This window comes from Triticum dicoccoides, chromosome 1A (genome assembly GCF_002162155.2).
Source record: "Triticum dicoccoides isolate Atlit2015 ecotype Zavitan chromosome 1A, WEW_v2.0, whole genome shotgun sequence".
Lineage (NCBI taxonomy): Eukaryota > Viridiplantae > Streptophyta > Magnoliopsida > Poales > Poaceae > Triticum > Triticum dicoccoides.
The window spans coordinates 101,922,654-101,940,879 of record NC_041380.1 but is presented as its reverse complement, the minus strand read 5'-3'; positions in this window follow the sequence as shown (position 1 = coordinate 101,940,879).

Below are 18,226 nucleotides of genomic sequence, written 5' to 3'. Positions count from 1 at the left end.
TATATAGTAGCACTATTCTAATCCCAAGATTAGAATAACTATTTGGATCACGATCACCATATATAGGGCCGATTAGGTGTTCCCGAACTCCCGAACGGTGGGAAAGAAGAAAAAACAGTGCCCCCACTGTCCGTGCACCCCATCTCTTCCACCTCGCGTCCCGAACTCCACCATCCCACCTTCCCGCCACCAGGATCCAGCCACGAATCCACCGCCCCGCCATCGGGATCCAGCCGCCAATCCACCTCCCTGCCGCTGCACATCCGCCACCAACCCAACCTCCCATCGCCGGGATCCTGCCGTCGCGCGACAGCCACCAACTCACCTCCCGCGTCACCGGAATTCGCCCCTCAGCGGCCTTTCTCCTCTGCTGCCATGACCTTCCACCTCTGCCACTGCGGCCTTCTTCCCTCACGTGCCTCCCCAGATCGGTGACGCGATGCACGTTCCCCCACCGATGACCCTCCCCCTGAGTTCACTCTCTTCCCTTCATCGCCGGCCTGAGAGCTACCCACGCCACCCCGCGCTGCCACCTTGCTCCTCCCGGTCGACCTCCCGGATCCGGCGCTCCTGTACAGAGCAGTTCCACCACGCACCACACTAGTCAGCATTAGCGCCCCTCTTCCTCCATGTTGTTGCTGCCCTCTTCCTCCATGTTGCTGCTGGCTTCGAATCTGCCCCCGCACTCCATAGCCTCCGCATTGAGCTGCCCTCTCCTTCAACTGGCAGTGCACACAAGCTGTTTGTGTATATGCCTCAAACAAAAAGTGTGTTTTCTTTGTAAGATTCTACCTTGGCTCAGTGCATTCTCTCTCTTTGTTTACAGGAGAAGTTCATATACAGCGACAACAACAAAGTTCATGTTGTAAGAAAAATGAAGTCCATGCATATGGAAGATGATGATTGTTGTGTGTATGTAGGGGAACACAAAAACACTTGTGGCTGACAAATTTTTCTGGTTTATGCACTTCCTAGTGTTTAGATGTTACTCCCCTAAAAATGAAAATATTAGATCGCTGTTTATTACTTTTGGTTTCTTGTAGCTGATCAGCTGAGTGAAGCATCTCAGAAGTTACTTTTATTGTATACTTTCAAGCAAAGCATGATAAGTTCCATTAGTTACTCCTTGTTGGAATGCTTAGATATACGTGGTTGGATGTTCTGAATTCTGATTGTTATCGGCCTACTTGTTCGCCAAGTACTGATCTCCTTCATTTCTTGTACCCATTTTGCAGTTCATGGACAAATCAATGCAGCGTCATGGACTCATCTTCTATAGCACATAAGTAGGCGTGCATGCCAGATTGGTTCCTTCCACTACCTAGCTGATGTTGTTTGTACCCAGACTACCCACAGTGCCTGATGAAGCTTCAAGACCGCAAATAGACAAGCCCATGGAGAAACAACATCCTTGTGTATCTTGAGCTGCTGCATCACTTGATGGAACGAGATATGGTGTCGGGAACATAGCAGGATTAGCAAGTAATTTCGAGAGTAATCTTGTATGCACCCTGGGCTCAGTTTGTGCCGCGATAAATTGTTTTCAACATGTAATACATTTTTTCGCCGCATGCCAGGTGAGATGGCGAACTGGGTGTGCTTTCTGTGTTTGCGTTGTGTGGGACCGTCGGAGAGTGATTTTTCTTCAGAAGGTTCAGAATTCTATTGGGTTAAGGTGAACTCAGCTTATCGTACAGTCTTGTTCAAACCGTGATTTTTCTTCAGAAGGTTCAGAGTTCTATTGGGTTAGAAACATGTACAATTTGTCAGGTTGTTTCAGGTCGTCTAAATCTGGAGTTCTAGACTGTATGATCTACTGGGTTGCCTGCGCCGGTCGCCGAAGCCTACCGAGGTGGTGCCCCACTGCTGCCAGCGTCTCACTGCACCCCTCCTCCACACCACAAGGACGACCAAGATATCAGGTTGTTGTTGTTGCTCTTCTACTACATCTTCAGGTTCAGAAAAGGCAACAACAACGTTTCGCTGTGCGGTGTAGGCTGCGGCGGCAAGACCATTTTCCTCTTGAAATTGTTTTAATTTATGTGTTTCTCCTACTGCCAATAGAGAGAAGAAAGGCCAGCACCGAGCTACTGTTGCTACTGCTTGTTTTAGCTTGCATAGCCAATTTGGGCGTTACCAAGAAGAAGACAAAGAGAGAAAATTATGGAGTGAAAGAGATAAAAGAGTAGAGTGCCTACATGGTGTGGATATGAAATGTGTGGTGTGTGAGAGGATAAGGGATGTGTGTTACTATTCAGTGATAAAAATAACTTGTGGTTTAGAGAAAAATCAACATTCTATTCACCTAGTGCTCACGATCAGCTATAAAGCTTGAACTTCTTGAACTTTTTTTAACTCTGATTCACACTAGAACTTTATAAAAGAATTTGAAATTATTTGCTCTAATATTTTCACTACTTGCAGTTCAAAAACAAGAATAGTTAAATTTCAAGATATGTAATACTTGACAATAAAGAAGAAAAATAACATTCAAAAAAGTCAAAAACTTCAATGACATAAACAAGCAGATTTCATTCACTCTCTCACTTCTAAACACATGGGAAAAGCCATGTAAAATTCACGCGAGAAGTTCATCATTAAAAAAAGGAGAAGTTCAAACGAGCACAAAAGGAAGAAAGTATCACGTCACTAATAATCAGAAAGGAAGTTCATCATTAAAAAAGATGAAGTTCAAACGAGAACAAAAGGAAGAAATTATCACGTCACCGAAAATCAAAAAAGGAAGTTCATCATTAAAAAAAGACGAAGTTCAAACGAGAACAAAAGGAAGAATTAAAAGGCAAACTCTACAAATTTTGTTGCTAGAAGTTCAAGTGATCGGCCTGAGAAAAATTCATAATTCTTGTGAGAGAGGTTCACCTTGTATTTCCATGCTCGATTTTTTTCGTATAAAAATCGAATACAATTCTTTAATCAAAATATAAAAAGGTGAAGTTCAAACTGAAATAACACAGAAGTTTGGAGTTTATTAAAACCTAGGATTCACCTGTTCAAAAAATAAAAAACACAACACCATTTTTTGCACTTTTCAAAACAACTCATAAATGGAAAAAATGGTTGCTAGAAGTTCAAGTGCTCGGCGAGGAAAAGTTCAAAAAATTCTTGTGAGAGAGGTTCACCATGTATTTAGATGTCCAAAATACATAAAAAATGTAGTTTTTTGTGTTTTAAAATAATTCTCTCAAACCAGAGAGAAGTTCAAAGTGATAACAATCGGAAGTTCACGTAATACATGGTGTGTATTTCATATAAGAAAAATACAATAAAGTGAAACTGAGTGAAGTTCAAACAGACATGTCCCAGAAGTTCAACTACTTCACGCGGTGCAAAAAACAACACGTCAAAAACAGAGTGAAGTTTAAACAAACATGCCCCAGAAGTTCAACTACTTCACATAGTGCATTTTCATTCGCGATGAACGCATAAATCATGATCTCGCCATTTTTTAATTTACCTCAAAACGACAGGAATATCATTTGTGTAAGTTCAAGTCCTCGGTCGGAGAAAGTTAAAAAATTATTGTGAGAGACGTTTGTACAAAAGGAATATTATTTGTGTAACACTAACGAATGGATGAGAAAATTACAAACAAAAATACGTCACAGAAGTTCAACGTGAAAACATCAGGAAGTTCAACTACTATGCTGAATGAATTTTAGATGAAAAACTTTTAAAATCGTCGTGAGTATGAAAAGATGATCAACACGGGAAACTTGCGTGCTTACAACAGCTTTCCATCCGTATATCACCTGCTCAATTTCGGTGAATGGATGTAGAGTTACGAGCAGTGGATGGAGACCTACGAGAAAAAACAATCACGTGAAAAACAGAGTGAAGTTCAGGTACACATGCCGAGAAGTTCAGGTTCTTCACGCGGTGCATTTTCGAAGAATCTGTTTCGCGATAAAGGCAGAACGCATGATCTCGCCATTTTCGAAATTACTTGAAAACGGCTAGTAATCAGAGAAAACCATCAACATGAAAAAGTTTCGCATTTTCCTAGCTTTTCAGCGGTATATTATTTGCCCCATTCCGATAAAGTTTGTAGAAATTATGGCGAAAATACGTTTTTCGCCATTTTCAGAACTGACTTAAAACCGTAAAGAATTGGGAGAAACAATACATACAAAAAAGTTTCGCATTTGTTCAAGCTTTCCAACGCCATATCATTTGTTTCGCATTTGCTGCATTCGGACGCATGGTAAAAAAATTAGCTCCAAAATATGAACTCGGTAGGACTTGGACCATTTTCTAAATTACTCTTAAACCATTCAAAATTAGAAAAAAAAACTATCAAGATGAAAAAGTAGCGCATTTTTATAAGCTTTCCAACGCCGTATCATATGCCTCCATTGGATTAGCCGTTTAGAAATGACATCGAAAAAATGAACTTAGCTATTTGGTTTACGAAATTTTATGTTTTTTCAAATTACACTTTAACCATAGGGAATTAGAGAAAACTTTCAACATGTGGAAGGAGCGGTTTTGCAGCAGCTTTCCAATGCCATATTATATGCCCCATCCCGATAAACTGTTTAGAAATGCGATTGAAAATATGATTCACATTTTTTGTGCGAAGAAAAAAACAGTTTTCAAAACTGCTCTTAAACCGCTTATATTTTGCCAAAAATTGAAGTTGGGTCATGATATTGGTGTCCATAGCTTTCCAACGGTATATCGCAAGCCTCATTTAGGCAATGTTGGCGGAAGTTCAACCTAGTTCATAGGGAAGTTCAACGTACTACTAGCGGGGCAGGTCAGGTTGTGATCAGAATATTATTCTGATCCCGTGATCAGAATAGTGTTTATGTATATATATATATATATATATATATATATATATATATATATATATATATATATATATATATATATGATCGGTTCTACGAGAAAAATCTATTTATATATATGCATAATGTCTATAATATGTAGTATCGTAAAATACCAGCAAAACAAAAAAGAACTAAATGGAAAACACAAAATTAAAGGAAAAATAAAAAATAAAACCAACCCCCCCCCAAACATTTAGTACCGGTCGGTGTTACCAACCAGTACTAATGGTCTACCCGCACCCGGGCCTGGCTCGTGCCACGTGTTGGGGAACGTAGTAATTTCAAAAATATTCCTATGCACACGCAAGATCATGGTGATGCATAGCAACGAGAGGGGAGAGTGTTGTCTATGTACCCTCGTAGACCGGCAACGGAAGCGTTGACACAACATAGAGGAAGTAGTCGTATGCCTCCCCGATCCGACCGATCCAAGTACCGAACGTACGGCACCTCCGAGTTCTGCACATGTTCAACTCGGTGACGTCCCTCCAGCTCCGATCCAGCCGAGTGTTGAGGGAGAGTTTCGTCAGCACGACGGCGTGATGACGGTGATGATGTTCTACCGACGTAGGGCTTCGCCTAAGCACCGCTACGATATGACCGAGGTGGAATATGGTGGAAGGGGGCACCGCACATGGCTAAGGAACGATCACAAAGATCAACTTGTGTGTTATGGGGAGCCCCCTGCCCCCGTATATAAAGAAGGGAGGGGGGAGGTGTAGCCGGCCCCTAAGGGTGTACCTGGAGGAGTCCTACTCCCACCGGGAGTAGGACTCCCCCTCTTGCCTTGTTGGAGAAGGAAAGGGGAAGGGGGAAAGAGGAAAGGGGGCACCGCCCCCCTTCCTTGTCCTATTCGGACTAGGGGGATGGGGCGCGCGGCCTGCCCTGGCCGGCCCTCCTCTTCTCCCTTAGGGCCCATGTAGGCCCATTAACCCTCGGGGGGGATCCGGTAACCCCCCGGTACTCCGGTAAAATCCCGATTTCACCCGGAACGATTCCGATATCCAAATATAGGCTTCCAATATGTCAATCTTTATGTCTCGACCATTTCAAGAGTCCTCGTCATGTCGGTGATCACATCCGGGACTCCGAACAACCTTCGGTACATCAAAACACAAAAACCCTAATTACGATCGTCCCCGAACTTTAAGCGTGCGGACCCTACGGGTTCGAGAACTATGTAGACATGACCGAGACACGTCTCCGGTCAATAACCAATAGCGGAACCTGGATGCTCATATTGGCTCCTACATATTCTACGAAGATCTTTATCGGTCAAACCGCATAACAACATACATTGTTCCCTTTGTCATCGGTATGTTACTTGCCTGAGATTTGATCGTCGGTATTCCAATACCTAGTTCAATCTCGTTACCAGGAACTCTTTTTACTCATTCTGTAATACATCATTCCGCAACTAACTCATTAGTTGCAATGCTTGCAAGGCTTAAGTGATGTGCATTACCGAGTGGGCCCAGAGCTACCTCTCCGACAATCAGAGTGACAAATCCTAATCTCGAAATACGCCAACCCAACAAGTACCTTCGGAGACACCTGTAGAGCACCTTTATAATCACCCAGTTACGTTGTGACGTTTGGTGGCACACAAAGTGTTCCTCCGGTAAACGGGAGTTGCATAATCTCATAGTCATAGGAACATGTATAAGTTATGAAGAAAGCAATAGCAACAAACTAAACGATCAAGTGCTAAGCTAACGGAATGGGTTAAGTCAATCACATCATTCTCCTAATGATATGATCCCGTTAATCAAATGACAACTCATGTCTATGGTTAGGAAACATAACCATCTTCGATCAACGAGCTAGTCAAGTAGAGGCATACTAGTGACACTCTGTTTGTCTATGTATTCACACATGTATTATGTTTCCGGTTAATACAATTCTAGCATGAATAATAAACATTTATCATGATATAAGGAAATAAATAATAACTTTATTATTGCCCCTAGGGCATATTTTCTTTAGTCTCCCACTTGCACTAGAGTCAATAATCTAGTTCACATCGCCATGTGATTTAACATCAATAGTTCACATCACCATGTGATTAACACCCATAGTTCACATCGTCATGTGACCAACACCCAAAGGGTTTACTAGAGTCAATAATCTAGTTCACATCGCTATGTGATTAATACCCAAAGAGTACTAAGGTGTGATCATGTTTTGCTTGTGAGGGAAGTTTAGTCAACGGGTCTGCCACGTTCAGATCCGTATGTATTTTTCAAATTTCTAAGTCAACAATGCTCTACACGGAGCTACTCTAGCTAATTGCTCCCACTTTCAATATGTATCCAGATTGAGACTTTGAGTCATCTGGATCAGTGTCAATACTTGCATCGACGTAATCCTTTACGACGAACCTTTTGTCACCTCCATAATCGAGAAACATATCCTTATTCCACTAAGGATAATTTTGACCAATGTCCAGTGATCTACTCCTAGATCACTATTGTACTCCCTTGGCAAACATAGGGCAGGGTATACAATAGGTTTGGTACACAGCATGGCATACTTTATAGAACCTATGGCTGAGGCATAGGGAATGACTTTCATTCTCTCTCAATCTTCTGCCGTGGTCAGGTTTTGAGTCTTACTCAGTTTCACACCTTGTAACACAGGCAAGAACTCTTTCTTTGACTGTTCCATTTTGAACTACTTCAAAATCCTGTCAAGGTATGTACTCATTGAAAAATATCAAGCGTCTTGATCTATCTCTATAGATCTTGATGCTCAATATGTAAGCAGCTTCATCGAGGTCTTTCTTTGAAAAACTCCTTTCAAACATTCCTTTATGCTTTGCAGAATAATTCTACATTATCTCCGAAAAATATGTCATTCACATATACTTATCAGAAATGTTGTAGTGCTCCCACTCACTTTCTTGTAAATACAGGCTTCACCGCTGTTGGGGAACGTAGCATAAATTTAAAATTTTCCTACGTGTCACCAAGATCTATCTATGGAGTCATCTAGAAACGAGGGAGGAGTGGATCTACATACCCTTGTAGATCGCGCGCGGAAGCGTTCAAGAGAACGGGGTTGATGGAGTCGTACTCGTCGTGATCCAAATCACCGATGATCCTAGCGCCGAACGGACGGCACCTCCGCGATGAACACACGTACGGAGCAGTGACGTCTCCTCCTTCTTGATCCAGCAAGGGGGAAGGAGAGGTTGATGGAGATCCAGCAGCACGACGGCGTGGTGGTGGAAGTAGCGGGATTCCAACAGGGCTTCGCCAAGCGCTGCGGGAGGAGGGAGATGTGTCATGGGAGGGAGAGGGAGGCGCCAGGGCTTAGGTTTGGTTGCCCTCCCTTCCCCCCATTATATATAGGGCCAAGGGAGAGGGGGAGGGCGCAGCCTTGCCCCTTCCTCCAAGGAAGGGTGCGGCCAAGGGGGGGAGGAGTCCATCCTCCCCAAGGCACCTCAGAGGTGCCTTCCCCCTTTAGGACTCTCCCCTCCTCTTATCCCTTTGGCGCATGGGCCTCTAGAGGCTGGTGCCCTTGGCCCATGTAGGACAAGGCGCACCCCCTACAGCCCATGTGGCCCCCGGGGCAGGTGGCCCCACCCGGTGGACCCCCGGGACCCTTCCGGTGGTCCCGGTACAATACCGGTGACCCCGAAACTTGTCCCGATGGCCGAAATAGCACTTCCTATATATAATTCTTTACCTCCGGACCATTCCGGAACTCCTCGTGACGTCCGGGATCTCATCCGGGACTCCCAACTACTTTCGGGTTACCGCATACTAATATCTCTATAACCCTAGCGTCACCGAACCTTAAGTGTGTAGACCCTACGGGTTCGGGAGACATGCAGACATGACCGAGATGACTCTCCGGTCAATAACCAACAGCGGGATCTGGATACCCATGTTGGCTCCAACATGTTCCACGATGATCTCATCGGATGAACCACGATGTCAAGGACTTAATCAATCCCGTATACAATTCCCTTTGTCTATCGGTATGATACTTGCCCGAGATTCGATTGTCGATATCCCGATACCTTGTTCAATCTCGTTACCGGCAAGTCTCTTTACTCGTTCCGTAACACATCATCCCGTGATCAACTCCTTGATCACATTGTGCACATTATGATGATGTCCTACCGAGTGGGCCCAGAGATACCTCTCCGTTTACACGGAGTGACAAATCACAGTCTCTATTCGTGCCAACCCAACAGACACTTTCGGAGATACCTGTAATGTACCTTTATAGCCACCTAGTTACGTTGTGACGTTTGGCACACCCAAAGTATTCCTACGGTATCCGGGAGTTGCACAATCTCATGGTCTAAGGAAATGATACTTGACATTAGAAAAGCTTTAGCGAACGAACTACACGATCTTTGTGCTAGGCTTAGGATTGGGTCTTGTCCATCACATCATTCTCCTAATGATGTGATCCCATTATCAATGACATCCAATGTCCATGGTCAGGAAACCGTAACCATCTATTGATTAACGAGCTAGTCAACTAGAGGCTTACTAGGGACATGGTGTTGTCTATGTATCCACACATGTATCTGAGTTTCCTATCAATACAATTCTAGAATGGATAATAAATGATTATCATGAACAAGGAAATATAATAATAACCAATTTATTATTGCCTCTAGGGCATATTTCCAACAACCGCAAGTCTGTATAAAACTATATGCTTTGATCAACTTATCAAAGCGTATATTCCAACTCTGAGATGCTTGCACCAGTCCATAGATGGATCGCTAGAGCTTGCATATTTTGTTAGTACCTTTAGGATTGACAAAACCTTCTGGTTGCATCATATATAACTCTTCTTTAATAAATCCATTAAAGAATGCAGTTTTGTTCATCCATTTTCCAGATTTCATAAAATGCGACAATTGCTAACATGATTCGGACATACTTAAGCATAGATACGAGTGAGAAACTCTCATCGTAGTCAACACCTTGAACTTGTCGAAAACCTTTTTGCGACAATTCTAGCTTTGTAGATAGTAACAGTACTATTAGCGTATGTCTTCCTCTTGAAGATCCATTTAATCTCAATGGCTCGTCGATCATTGGGCAAGTCAATCAAAGTCCATACATGGATCTCATCTCAGATTTCATGGCCTCAAGCCATTTCGCGGAATCTGGGCTCATCATCGCTTCCTCATAGTTCGTAGGCTCATCATGGTCAAGTAACATGACCTCCAGAACAGGATTACCATACCACTCTGGTGCGGATCTCACTCTGGTTTACCTACGAGGTTTGGTAGCAACTTGATCTAAAGTTACATGATCATCATCATTAGCTTCCTCACTAATTGGTGTAGTAGTCACAGGAACAGATTTCTGTGATGAACTACTTTCCAATAAGGGAGCAGGTACAGTTACCTCATCAAGTTCTACTTTCCTCCCACTCACTTCTTTCGAGAGAAACTCCTTCTCTAGAAAGGATCCATTCTCAGCAATGAATATCTTGCCTTCGGATCTATGATAGAAGGTGTACCCAACGTTTTCTTTTGGGTATCCTATGAAGATGCACTTCTCCGATTTGGGTTTGAGCTTATCAGGTTGAAATTTTTTCACATAAGCATTGCAACCTCAAACTTTAAGAAACGACAGCTTAGGTTTCTTGCCAAACCATAGTTCATACGATGTCGTCTCAGCGGATTTAGATGGTGCCCTGTTTAACGTGAATGTAGCTGTCTCTAATGCATAACCTCAAAACTATAGTGGTTAATCGGTAAGAAACATCATAGATTGCACTATATCCAATAATAGTACGGTTATGACGTTCGGACACACCATTATGCTGTGGTGTTCCAGGTGTCATGATTTTGTGAAACTATTCCACATTGTTTTAATTCAAGACCAAACTCGTAACTCAAATATTTGTCTCTGCGATCAGATCCTAGAAACTTTATTTTCTTGTCATGATGATTTTCCACTTCACTCTGAAGTTTTTTGAACTTTTCAAATGTTTTAGACTTATGTTTCATCAAGTAGATATACCCATATCTTCTCAAATCATCTGTGAAGGTCAGAAAATAACGATACCCGCCGCGAGCCTCAACATTCATCGGACTGCATACATCAGTATGTATTATTTCCAATAAGTCAGTTGCTTGCTCCATTGTTCCAGAGAACGGAGTCTTAGTCATCTTGCCCATGAGGCACGGTTCGCAAGCATCAACTGATTCATAATCAAGTGATTCCAAAAGGCCATCAGCATGGATTTTCTTCATGCGCTTTACACCAATATGACCTAAATGGCAGTGCCACAAATAAGTGGCACTATCATTATTAACTTTGCATCTTTTGGCTTCAATATTATGAGAATGTGTATCACCACGATCGAGATCCAACAAACCATTTTCATTGGGTGTATGAACCTAGAAGGTTTTATTCATGTAAACAGAACAACAATTTATTCTCTTACTTAAATGAATAACTGTATTGCAATAAACATGATCAAATCATATTCATGCTCAACGCAAACACCAAATAACACTTATTTAGGTTCAACACTAATCCCGAAAGTATAGGGAGTGTGCGATGATGATCATATCAATCTTGGAACCACTTCCAACACACATCGTCTCTTCACCCTTAACTAGTCTCTGTTCATTCTGCAACTCCTGTTTCGAGTTACTACTCTTAGCAACTGAACCAGTATCAAATACCGAGGGGTTGCTACGAACACTAGTAAAATACACATCAATAATATGTATATCAAATATACCTTTGTTCACTTTGCCATCCTTCTTATCCGCCAAATACATGGGACAGTTCCGCTTCCAGTGACCAGTCCCTTTGCAGTAGAAGCACTTAGTCTTAGGCTTAGGTCCAGACTTGGGCTTCTTCACTTGAGCAGCAACTTGCTTGCCGTTCTTCTTGAAGTTCCCTTTCTTTCCTTTGCCCCTTTACTTGAAACCAGTGGTTTTGTTTACCATCAACACTTGATGCTTTTCTTGATTTCTACCTTCATCGATTTCAGCATCACAAAGAGCTTGGGAATCGTTTCCGTTATCCCTTGCATATTATAGTTCATCACGAAGTTCTACTAACTTGGTGATGGTGACTAGAGAATTCTGTCAATCACTATTTTATCTGGAAGATTAACTCCCACTTGATTCAAGCGATTGTAGTACCCATACAATCCGAGCACATGCTCACTGCTTGAGCTATTCTCCTCCATCTTTTAGCTATAGAACTTGTTGGAGACTTCATATCTCTCAACTCGGGTATTTACTTGAAATATTAACTTCAACTCCTGGAACATCTCATATGGTCCATGACGTTCAAAACGTCTTTGAAGTCCCGATTCTAAGCCGTTTAAGCATGGTGCACTAAACTATCAAGTAGTCATCATATTGAGCTAGCCAAACATTCATAACATCTGCATTTGCTCCTGCAATAGGTTTGTCACCTAGCGGTGCATCAAGGACATAATTCTTATGTGCAGCAAGGAGGATAAACCTTAGATCACGAATCCAATCCGCATCATTGCTACTAACATCTTTCAACTTAGTTTTCTCTAGGAACATATCAAAAATAAAACAGGGAAGCAATAACGTGAGCTATTAATCTACAACATAGATATGCAAATACTATCAGGACTAAGTTCATGATAAATTAAAGTTCAATTAATCATATTACTTAAGAACTCCCACTTAGATAGACATCCCTCTAATCATCTAAGTGATCATGTGATCCATATCAACTAAACCATAACCAATCATCACGTGAAATGGAGTAGTTTTCAATGGTGAACATCATTATGTTGATCATATCTACTATATGATTCACGCTCGACCTTTCGGTCTCCAGTGTTCCGAGGCCATATCTGCATATGCTAGGCTCGTCAAGTTTAACCTGAGTATTCTGCGTGTGCAAAACTGGCTTGCACCCGTTGTAGATGGACGTAGAGCTTGTCACACCCGATCATCACGTGGTGTCTGGGCATGACGAACTTTGGCAACGGTGCATACTCAGGGAGAACACTTTTATCTTGAAATTTAGTGAGAGATCATCTTATAATGCTACCGTCAATTAAAGCAAGATAAGATGCATAAAAGATAAACATCACATGCAATCAAAATATGTGGCATGATATGGCCATCATCATCTTGTGTCTTTGATCACCATCTCCAAAACATCGTCATGATTTCCATCGTCACCAGCATGACACCATGATCTCCATCATCTTGATCTATATCAATGTGTCATCACATGGTCGTCTCGCCAACTATTGCTGTTGCAACTATTGCTATCGCATAGCGATAAAGTAAAGCAATTATTTGGCACTTGCATCTTATGCAATAAAGAGACAACCATAAGGCTTCTGCCAGTTGCCGATAACTTCAACAAAACATGATCATCTTATACAACAACTTATATCTCATCACGTCTTGACCATATCACATCACAACATGCCCTGCAAAAACAAGTTAGATATCCTCTACTTTGTTGTTGCAAGTTTTACGTGGCTGCTACGGGCTTAGCAAAAATCATTCTTAGCTACGCATCAAAACCACAACGATAGTTTGTCAAGTTAATGCTGTTTTAACCTTCTCAAGGACCGGGCGTAGCCACACTCGATTCAACTAAAGTTGGAGAAACTGACACCCGCTAGTCACCTGTGTGCATAGCACGGCGGTAAAACCAGTCTCGCGTAAGCGTACGCGTAATGTGGTCCGGGCCGCTTCATCCAACAATACCGCCAAACCAAAGTGTGACATGCTGGTAAGCAGTATGACTTATATCTCCCACAACTCACTTGTGTTCTACTCATGCATATTACATCAATGCATAAAACCTGGCTCGGATGCCACTGTTGGGGAACGTAGTAATTTCAAAAATATTCCTACGCACATGCAAGATCATGGTGATGCATAGCAACGAGAGGGGAGAGTGTTGTCTACGTACCCTCGTAGACCGGCAACGGAAGCATTGACACAACGTAGAGGAAGTAGTCGTACGTCTTCCCGATCCGACCGATCCAAGTACCGAACGTACGGCACCTCCGAGTTCTGCACACGTTCAACTCAGTGACGTCCCTCCAGCTCCGATTCAGCCGAGTGTTGAGGGAGAGTTTCATTAGCACGACGGCGTGATGACGGTGATGATGTTCTACCGACGCAGGGCTTCGCCTAAGCACTGCTACGATATGACCGAGGTGGAATATGGTGGAAGGGGGCACCGCACACGGCTAAGGAACGATCACGAAGATCAACTTGTGTGTTATGGGGTGCCCCTTGCCCCCGTATATAAAGGAGGGAGGGGGGAGGTGCGGCCGGCCCCTAGGGGTGCGCCTGGAGGAGTCCTACTCCCACCGGGAGTAGGACTCCCCCCTCTTTCCTTGTTGGAGAAGGAAAGGGGAAGGGGGAAAGAGGAAAGGGGGGCGCCCCCCCTTCCTTGTCCTATTCGAACTAGGGGGGAGGGCAGCCTGCCCTGGCCGGCCCTCCTCTTCTCCCTTAGGGCCCATGTAGGCCCATTAACCCCATGGGGGTTCCGGTAACCCCCCGGTACTCCGGTAAAATCCCGATTTCACCCGGAACAATTTCAATATCCAAATATAGGCTTCCAATATATCAATCTTGATGTATCGACCATTTCGAGACTCCTCGTCATGTCCGTGATCACATCCGGGACTCCGAACAACCTTCGGTACATCAAAACACAAAAACCATAATTACGATCGTCACCGAACTTTAAGCGTGCGGACCCTACGGGTTCGAGAACTATGTAGACATGATCGAGACACGTCTCCGGTCAATAACCAATAGCGGAACCTGGATGCTCATATTGGTTCCTACATATTCTACGAAGATCTTTATCGGTCAAACCGCATAACAACATACGTTGTTCCCTTTGTCATCAGTATGTTACTTGCCCGAGATTCGATCGTCGGTATTCCAATACCTAGTTCAATCTCGTTACCGGCAAGTCTCTTTACTCGTTTCGTAATACATCATTCCGCAACTAACTCATTAGTTGCAATGCTTGCCAGGCTTAAGTGATGTGCATTACCGAGTGGGCCCAGAGATACCTCTGCGACAATCGAAGTGACAAATCCTAATCTTGAAATACGCCAACCCAACAAGTACCTTCGGAGACACCTGTAGAGCACCTTTATAATCACCCAGTTACGTTGTGACGCTTGGTGGCACACAAAGTGTTCCTCCGGTAAACGGGAGTTGCATAATCTCATAGTCATAGGAACATGTATAAGTTATGAAGAAAGCAATAGCAACAAACTAAACGATCAAGTGCTAAGCTAACGGAATGGGTCAAGTCAATCACATCATTCTCCTCATGATGTGATCCCATTAATCAAATGACAACTCATGTCTATGGTTAGGAAACATAACCATCTTCGATCAACGAGCTAGTCAAGTAGAGGCATACTAGTGACACTCTGTCTGTCTATGTATTCACACATGTATTATGTTTCCGGTTAATACAATTCTAGCATGAATAATAAACATTTATCATGATATAAGGAAATAAATAATAACTTTATTATTGCCTCTAGGGAATATTTCCTTCACCACGTGGTGGCACTTTAGCGTCGGTTCATGCCGAACCGGTACTAAAGGGGGGGGCTTTAGTCCCCACTCTTTAGTGTCGGTTGTAGAACCGGCACTAAAGGCCCTTACGAACCGGCGCTAAAACCCGATTCTGCACTAGTGAAACAAAGCCCAGGTAAACATTGGTGTGTGAAAATGTGGGTGCTGGGGGATGTGACAGTAATTGTAAATTTGTACGATGCATTATCACATGCCGCCAGGCGAAATGCACAGTACAAATTGAAGACCGTAATTAATAATTTGTTTCGTCCAAAGATTCACATAAACACATTTAAGATTAACCCAAAGTAGGTCATACAAGTTTCTCAACACGTAGCAACTAGGTCCGGTGCTTTGGAATAAAAAAATATATAGTAGTTGATAATCCATGTCTAGCACACGCGGACAGAGGATGGTGCGGTAGCATTGGCGTCTCGGCAGCAGCATCCCACTGCTCAGGCGACCTTTGAGACAACATAGAGCAAAGCAAGCAGGTTGAGGACTAGAAGCCCGATGATGATACGGTAAAATATCCTCTGTTTGCGATTTGGGATAGTGAACATCATCGGCCACTTTGCACGGATAACGTTGACATAGCATTCCTCCCATTTTCAAAAGTTGCACTTGCCAGACTACAATAACAAACAGAGGAAAAGATCAAATCCAGCTGTGCTAGATGGGGCTGAAATTAATGTGCGATAGACTTTCCCATTCATGCTAACCCTTGTATAAGTGATTCCTCGAGTTGGAAATTGTACGAGAGACTCACCACTATACCATGCCCTTGTTGCAGTATGGATAAACCATTAGCGGCAACGGAGGTTGCTCGTCGAGGCTGACATGTGATGTGCTTGAACTTGACATGGTTGTCAGGACCATCGAGAGACCAGGGTAGAACGAAGTCTTGACGCTTTGAGCTATTGAAAGAACAATGAAGAAACAATGGTAATAGCAAGGGGGTGCGGGGGGAGCCGATGCGTGGAAGATGAGATGAAATGGCTGGGAAGAAGAGGAGCATGTCTGCATTGAATGGACTAGTAGGTAGTTGGGTGTTGGTAGCTAGGTGTGGTCAGAAGCATCTCCAAACACTTCAAGTGCATGTGAAGCTAGAGAGAATACGAGACGATTAATGATGCCAATACAGAGGGTCTAATATAGCGAGTGTCAATCCCGAGACAACTAAGTGGGCGTGATTCTGATGGGGTTCGTCGTCGAGTGCTCCAACGCAATTTCATGGGAAATATCTCTTTTCTTAGAGCAACTATAGCAAATTGGCCATATGACCCCAATCGCCCATATGGCGATTTTGCGTCAAAAATGACACTCTTGCAGAGTCGCCACAAGGGTGTCGATCAGCATAATTTATGAAGCTCACTCCATAATCGACCTCGTGTCGTCCATATTTGGAGGCTGGGGAGGTCCCATATGGAGCTCGCTCCATTCCCAACCGCCATCGCAAGAGGGAAGTTTCAATATTTTCCTTCTCATGCCATGGTCGGATTTAGAAGTTGTACGGCACATGTGTCAGGGTTCTGGGACCGAGGGTACCCAGACCCGTCTGCCTACGGCCCAGCCCGCAACTTCACCAACTGCCTGGCGCGGCCTAGCATCAAGACTTCCTGAGCAAGACCCTCGCAAGTGCCCCTGGCCTCGCGAGGCGAACTACATCGTGGCCTCCCGCGAGGGTCTCCCGAGGCCGCCTCCGGAGGGGCGGACATACCGAGGCTCGCACCCCGCCTCACGAGGCATGTGGTGACGTGAGCCATGATGAAGGGAGCCAGAAGGGCGCCAGCGGGTGCAGTCGAGGACAATTTTCTCTTTGGTGCTAAGTTGGCAAGGATGTATGCGGTTTCCCAAGGAATCCCCAAGGGTTTCCATTCCAGTGCAATAAGATCAAGACCACGGGCTCAGCAGGACGGAGGTCATCACCGAGTCCACCACTGCGTCACGACCATAAGCTTTGCAGGTGAAGACCATCTTTAGTCAGGATAGGGTGTACTACTGCCCCCTCTAAAATTGGCTACTGTGGTATCCCTTCCCGCCTATGCCATGAGGGAAGAGGACCGGGCCAGTACAAATATGGACTAGCCTCCACCGTAGAGAGGGAGAGACCGAATCTGATCCATTCACCCCTCGAGCCCTCACGAGGCGATTCATCCCTTGACCGGTTCATACTCATCCTCCTCGCGAGGCAATCCACCACAAAGCAGGGATAGGGTCTTACACTGCAAGGTGACCTGAACCTGGGTAAATCTAGCGTCCCTTTCCCCTCTCATCCCACTCGAACACGCTGGAGCTTGGCCATGAGGCAGTGAGCAGCAAGTCGTAGCCTAGCGGAGTCCTTCGCACACGCCCCAGTGTTCGAACCTTGTTTGGGTCCGTGGAGCCTCGATTCCGACATTCAGCATGCCAGGTAGGGCCGTGTCAAAGTTCTTTTGCCTCGTGATACATCTCCAACGTATCTATAATTTTTGATTGCTCCATGCTATATTATCTTCTGTTTTGGACATTATTGGGCTTTATTATCCACTTTTATATTATTTTTGGGACTAACCTATTGACCCAGAGCCCAGTGCCAGTTCCTGTTTTTTCCCCTTGTTTCAGTGTTTCGAAGAAAAGGAATATCAAACGGAGTCGAAATGGAATGAAACCTTCCGGAGAAGTTATTTTTGGAAGGAAAGCAACCGGATAGACTTGGAGTGCACGTCAGGGGATCAACGAGGAAGCCACGAGGCAGGGGGCGCGCCCACCCCCTGGACGCGCCCTCCACCCTCGTGGGCCCCTCATGGCTCCCCTGATGTATTTCTTCCGC